General features: G+C 42.8%; 1 pseudogene; it reads right to left on the bottom strand.

Annotated features, from left to right (window-relative positions):
* Nucleotides 1–5,742: 5,742 nt before the first annotated feature.
* Nucleotides 5,743–6,583, bottom strand: LOC135534757 (oxygen-regulated protein 1-like; annotated as a pseudogene).
* Nucleotides 6,584–7,040: the final 457 nt, after the last annotated feature.

The following is a 7,040-nucleotide window of genomic DNA, read 5'->3' as shown; positions in this document are numbered from 1 at the left end:
CCACGCTCATGGTCCTAAAAGATATCTTAACCGCCATCGATAAGAAACAATACTGTGCAGCCGTATTCATTGATCTGGCCAAGGTTTTCGACTCTGTCAATCACCACATCCTCATCAGCAGACTCGACAGCCTTGGTTTCTCAAAATGATTGCCTCGCCTGGTTCACCAACTATTTCTCTGATAGAGTCTAGTGTGTCAAATCTGAGGGTCTGCTGTTCGGACATCTGGCAGTCTCTATGGGGGTGCCACAGGGTTCAATTCTTGGACCAACTCTCTTCTCTCTGTATACATCAATGATGTCGCTCACTGCTGGTGAGTCTCTGATCCACCTCTACGAGATGACCATTCTGTATACTTCTGGCCCTTCTTTGGACACTGTGTTAACAACCTTCCAGGCAAGCTTAAATGCCATACAACTCTCCTTCCGTGGACTCCAATTGCTCTTAAATACAAGTAAAACTAAATGCATGCTCTTCAACCGATCACTGCCTGCACCTGCCCGCCTGTCCAACATCACTACTCTGGACGGCTCTGACTAAGAATATGTGGACAACTACAAATACCTAGGTGTCTGGTTAGACTGTAAACTCTCCTTCCAGACCCATATCAAACATCTCCAATCCAAAGTTAAATCTAGAATTGGCTTCCTATTTCGCAATAAAGCATCCTTCACTCATGCTGCCAAACATACCCTTGTAAAACTGACCATCCTACCAATCCTCGACTTCGGCGATGTAATTTACAAAATAGCCTCCAATACCCTACTCAACAAATTGGATGCAGTCTATCACAGTGCAATCCGTTTTGTCACCAAAGCCCCGTATACTACCCACCATTGCGACCTGTACGCTCTCGTTGGCTGGCCCTCGCTTCATACTCGTCGCCAAACCCACTGGCTCCATGTCATCTACAAGACCCTGCTGGGTAAAATCCCCCCTTATCTCAGCTCGCTGGTCACCATAGCATCACCAACCTGTAGCACGCGCTCCAGCAGGTATATCTCTCTGGTCTCCCCCAAAACCAATTCTTTCTTTGGTCAACTCTCCTTCCAGTTCTCTGCTGCCAATGACTGGAACGAACTACAAAAATCTCTGAAACTGGAAACACTTATCTCCCTCACTAGCTTTAAGCACCAACTGTCAGAGCAGCTCACAGATTACTGCACCTGTACATAGCCCACCTATAATTTAGCCCGAACAACTACCTCTTTCCCTACTGTATTTATTTTATTTATTTTGCTTCTTTGCACCCCATTATTTTTATTTCAACTTTGCACATTCTTCCACTGCAAATCTACCATTCCAGTGTTTTACTTGCTATATTGTATTTACTTTGCCACCATGGCCTTTTTTTTGCCTTTACCTCCCTTATCTCACCTCATTTGCTCACATCAGTATACAGACTTGTTTATACTGTATTATTGACTGTATGTTTGTTTTACTCCATGTGTAACTCTGTGTCGTTGCATGTGTCGAACTGCTTTGCTTTATCTTGGCCAGGTCGCAATTGTAAATGAGAACTTGTTCTCAACTTGCCTACCTGGTTAAATAAAGGTGAAATAAAATGTTTAAAAAAATATATATATATATATTATTTTTTTTAAACATTTCATTTGTATATAGTATGCAATACTAGTGACTATATATATCAATATATATGGTATGTTATACTAGTCCCTATATATATATCTGTATATGGTATGTTATACTTGTCCCTATACATATATACATATATATATATACATATATACATATATATATATATATATATATATATATATATATATATATATATATCTGTATATAGTATGCTATATTAGTGCCTATATATATATATATATATATATATATATATATATGTATATAGTATGTTAAACTAGTCCCGGTACATATCTCTGTATATAGTATGTTATGCTAGTGCCGATAAATATATATGTCTGTATATGGTATGTTATACTAGTGCCTATATATATATATCTGTGTATATAGTATGCTATACTAGTCCCTATATATATATATATATATATATATATATATATCGGGTCTCTACTGTCCATATCATTATATCTAAAACACAAAACTGATCCTAAATCCCACTCCTACCCTGAGATACTTGATACATATGACCCCTGATCTCCCTCTCATCTCAAAGAACATCCAGAAAAACCATTAACCACTTTGATCTGCTGCTCCCATCAACTCTGGATTAATCAAAAGATAATTAAGAGGAATGAATCCCTGACTCTGGGCCAGAACAGGTACGTCATCCTGATGGCAGATGGACGGCAGACAGATTATTCTGTTAATTCCCAGTAGGGGCAGAAGGCTTGATAGTACGTAATCAGGGTGCCCTGGGGTGACTCTGATCAGTCCTAGAGATAGGGTGCATACATAGAGATAGATAGAGGACTCATCTTTGTATCTATGCCATTATAGCATCTGTGATAGCCTCAATGGCTATGCCCAAGCTATCTCCATTTTAAAGTAGTACATTTTCTTCATCACGATTGGATGATCCCTCCTGATGAAACGGTCACCAGGAGGGATCAGCAAATAATGGAATCCCCCAATGAGAGGGGGTAGCAGGGTAGCCTACTGGTTAGAGCGTTGGACTAGCAACCGGAAGGTTGCTATTTCAAACAACCAAGCTGACAAGGTACAAATCTGTCATTCTGCCCTTGAACAGGCAGTTAACCCACTGTTCCCGTCATTGAAAATAAGAATTTGTTCTTAACTGACTTGCCTGGTTAAATAAAGGTAAAATTAAAATAAAAAATAAATAAAAATGCTAGGACAGCCTTTTGGCCACTGGAGGCCTCTATCAATCTCTATGGGTAGGTCCAAAATTGCAGCCGTTTCTCTGTGGAGTGTACTACATTTGGCCGAACCATTAATCAGACTGGCCGGAACCACATAAGGTTCATTAATCAGACTGGCTGGAACCACATAAGGTTCATTAATCAGACTGGCCGGAACCACATAAGGTTCATTAATCAGACTGGCCGGAACCACATAAGGTTCATTAATCAGACTGGCCGGAACCACATAAGGTTCATTAATCAGACTGGCCGGAACCACATAAGGTTCATTAATCAGACTGGCCGGAACCACATAAGGTTCATTAATCAGACTGGCAGGAAGCACACAAGGTTCATTAATCAGACTGGCCGGAACCACATAAGGTTCATTAATCAGACTGGCCGGAACCACATAAGGTTCATTAATCAGACTGGCCGAACCACATAAGGTTCATTAATCAGACTGGCCGAACCACATAAGGTTCATTAATCAGACTGGCGGAACCACATAAGGTTCATTAATCAGACTGGCCGAACCACACAAGGTTCATTAATCAGACTGGCCGAACCACATAAGGTTCATTAATCAGACTGGCGAACCTCATAAGGTTCATTAATCAGACTGGCCGAACCACATAAGGTTCATTAATCAGACTGGCCGGAACCACATAAGGTTCATTAATCAGACTGGCCGAACCACATAAGGTTCATTAATCAGACTGGCCGGAACCACATAAGGTTCATTAATCAGACTGGCCGAACCACATAAGGTTCATTAATCAGACTGGCCGGAAACACATAAGGTTCATTAATCAGACTGGCCGGAACCACATAAGGTTCATTAATCAGACTGGCGGAACCACATAAGGTTCATTAATCAGACTGGCCGGAACCACATAAGGTTCATTAATCAGACTGGCCGGAACCACATAAGGTTCATTAATCAGACTGGCCAAAAGCAATCCACTGTTGTAGTCCTATAGAAACCCTAACATTGCAGAAGGGGATGGAGGGGTCCGTTGATGGCTTCCATGTTCTTTAGTCAGTAATGGACATGTTGATCGTTAGTCAGTAACTAACATGTTGTTCTTTAGTCAGAAACTAACATGTTGTTCTTTAGTCAGTAACTAACATGTTGTTCTTTAGTCAGTAACTAACACGTTGTTATTTAGTCAGTAACTAACACGTTGTTCTTTAGTCAGTAACTAACATGTTGTTCTTTAGTCAGTAACTAGCATGTTGTTCTTTAGTCAGTAACTAACATGTTGTTCTTTAAGTCAGTAACTAACATGTTGTTCTTTAGTCAGTAACTAACATGTTGTTCTTTAGTCAGTAACTAATATGTTGTTCTCTAGTCAGTAACTAACATGTTGTTCTTTAGTCAGTAACTAACATGTTGTTCTTTAGTCAGTAACTAACATGTTGTTCTTTAGTCAGTAACTAACATGTTGTTCTTTAATCAGTAACTAACATGTTCTTCTTTAGTCAGTAACTAACACGTTGTTCTTTAGTCAGTAACTAACATGTTGTTCTTTAGTCAGTAACTAACATGTTGTTCTTTAGTCAGTAACTAACATGTTGTTCTTTAGTCAGTAACAAACATGTTGTTCTTTAGTCAGTAACAAACATGTTGTTCTTTAGTCAGTAACAAACATGTTGTTCTTTAATTCTTTAGTCAGTAACTAACATGTTGTTCTTTAGTCAGTAGCTAACATGATGTTCTTTAATTCTTTAGTCAGTAACTAACATGTTGTTCTTTAGTCAGTAACTAACATGTTGTTCTTTAGTCAGTAACTAACATGTTGTTCTTTAGTCAGTAACTAGCATGTTGTTCTTTAGTCAGTAACTAACATGTTGTTCTTTAGTCAGTAACTAACATGTTGTTCTTTAGTCAGTAACTTCTACGTTTTGTTCTTTAGTCAGTAACTAACATGTTGTTCTTTAGTCAGTAACTAACATGTTGTTCTTTAGTCAGTAACTAACATGTTGTTCTTTAGTCAGTAACTAACATGTTGTTCTTTAGTCAGTAACCAACATGTTGTTCTTTAGTCAGTAACTAACATGTTGTTCTTTAGTCAGTAACTAACATGTTGTTCTTTAGTCAGTAACTAAGTAAATAACATTGAAACAGATACCCATATTCGCAAAGAGTCACAGAATATGATTTACAGATCAGGATCAGGTCCTCCCTTTCCATGACGACCTACCCTGCTGCCATCTAGTGTGTACAGTACAGGGAACTACATGATGACCTACCCTGCTGCCATCTGGTGTGTACAGTACAGGGAACTACATGATGACCTACCCTGCTGCCATCTGGTGAGTACAGTACAGGGAACTACATGATGACCTACCCTGCTGCCATCTGGTGAGTACAGTACAGGGAACCCATGATGACCTACCCTGCTGCCATCCTGGTGAGTACAGTACAGGGAACTACATGATGACCTACCCTGCTGCCATCTGGTGAGTACAGTACAGGGAACTACATGATGACCTACCCTGCTGCCATCTGGTGAGTACAGTACAGGGAACTACATGATGACCTACCCTGCTGCCATCTGGTGAGTACAGTACAGGGAACTACATGATGACCTACCCTGCTGCCATCTGGTGAGTACAGTACAGGGAACTACATGATGACCTACCCTGCTGCCATCTGGTGAGCACAGTACAGGGAACTACATGATGACCTACCCTGCTGCCATCTGGTGAGTACAGTACAGGGAACTACATGATGACCTACCCTGCTGCCATCTGGTGAGTACAGTACAGGGAACTGGCATGATGACCTACCCTGCTGCCATCTGGTGGCATACATTACAGGGAACTACATGATGACCTACCCTGCTGCCATCTGGTGTGTACAGTACAGGGAACTACATGATGACCTACCCTGCTGCCGTCTGGTGAGTACAGTACAGGGAACTACATGATGACCTACCCTGCTGCCATCTGGTGTGTACAGCTTCAGTACAGGGAACTACATGATGACCTACCCTGCTGCCATCTGCGTGTACAGCTTCAGTACAGGGAACTGCATGATGACTGACAGGTAGTCCAGTAGAGCATCATGGGGTTGGAGCCGTTCTTCTCTGCAGAACTACAGTCCTCCTCACACTGGGGTCTCTATTCTTAAATACTATCAGCCTTTAGGGTCCTGATCCTGCTGTCTGCCGGCGGTTGATTTCCCCGGGGACACCACGACTCCCCTCGCTGCGCCCTGACCCCGCTGACGGGCCGGGTGGTGGTGTTCCAGGGTGGCTGGCATGCGGTTAGCCACGTCCAGGTTGAGGGCTTCACCTTCCGCTGGTCCGAGCAGACATAGGAGCCCCCATTCTGCAGCTCTTCCAGACCCCGACAGGAGTGGGAGCCACGGGGGTGGTGATGGTGCGGACCCCGGCGGCAGGGGGACCTTGGACATGGAGACATGGGAATGTGTTATATGTGTTGACTACATGGGGGGACTGTATGTACAAGACACAGGAAGGGAGGGATTGGAGTTCCAAATCATGTCAGATGCAATGTCATTTTCTGTAAACAACAGATGATACATTATATCTAATATAAATCAAAACAATCAATCAATCTATAATCAATAATCTAATCACCTTCTTAGACAGGGCATCCAGGAGGGCATCGAAGGTCTTGAAGGTCCTGGCATTGATGACCATCCGGTGACCTCCGAACTGGGGCTCTCCACTCTTATAGAAGCAGACACGTCTGAGGCCTGGGGGTCTGGTGGGGCTGAGGGGGGCGGAGGCTACACTGCCTGAGGGTACCATTCTCCCACCCTGACCGCCACCCCTATGAAGGACCTGGGCCTCTGCTCATGCAGAGGAGTGGAACTCATAATGGAGCACTGTGCAGCTGATGAAAAGAGACATGGAGAGACATAGGGAGAGAGACAGGGGGAGAGAGATATAGGGAGAGATAGATAGAGGAGAGAGAGAGACAGGGAAAGAGATATAGGGAGGAGAGAGAGAGAGATAGATAGAGGAGAGGGAGACAGGGGAAAGAGATATAGGAGAGATAGATAGAGGAGAGAGAGACAGGGAAAGAGATATAGGGAGAGATATAGGGAGAGATCGACAGGGGGGAGAGAGAGACAGAAGAGAGAGATATAGGGAGAGATTGACAGGGGAAAGAGATATAGGGAGAGAGAGACAGGGGAGAGAGAGACAGGGAGAGAGACACAAGGGAGAGAGAGACAGGGGAGAGAGAGGAGGAGAGAGACAGGGA

The sequence above is a fragment of the Oncorhynchus masou genome, unplaced genomic scaffold (genome assembly GCF_036934945.1).
Source record: "Oncorhynchus masou masou isolate Uvic2021 unplaced genomic scaffold, UVic_Omas_1.1 unplaced_scaffold_3931, whole genome shotgun sequence".
NCBI lineage: Eukaryota > Metazoa > Chordata > Actinopteri > Salmoniformes > Salmonidae > Oncorhynchus > Oncorhynchus masou.
This window is presented reverse-complemented; position numbering and strand designations above follow the sequence as displayed.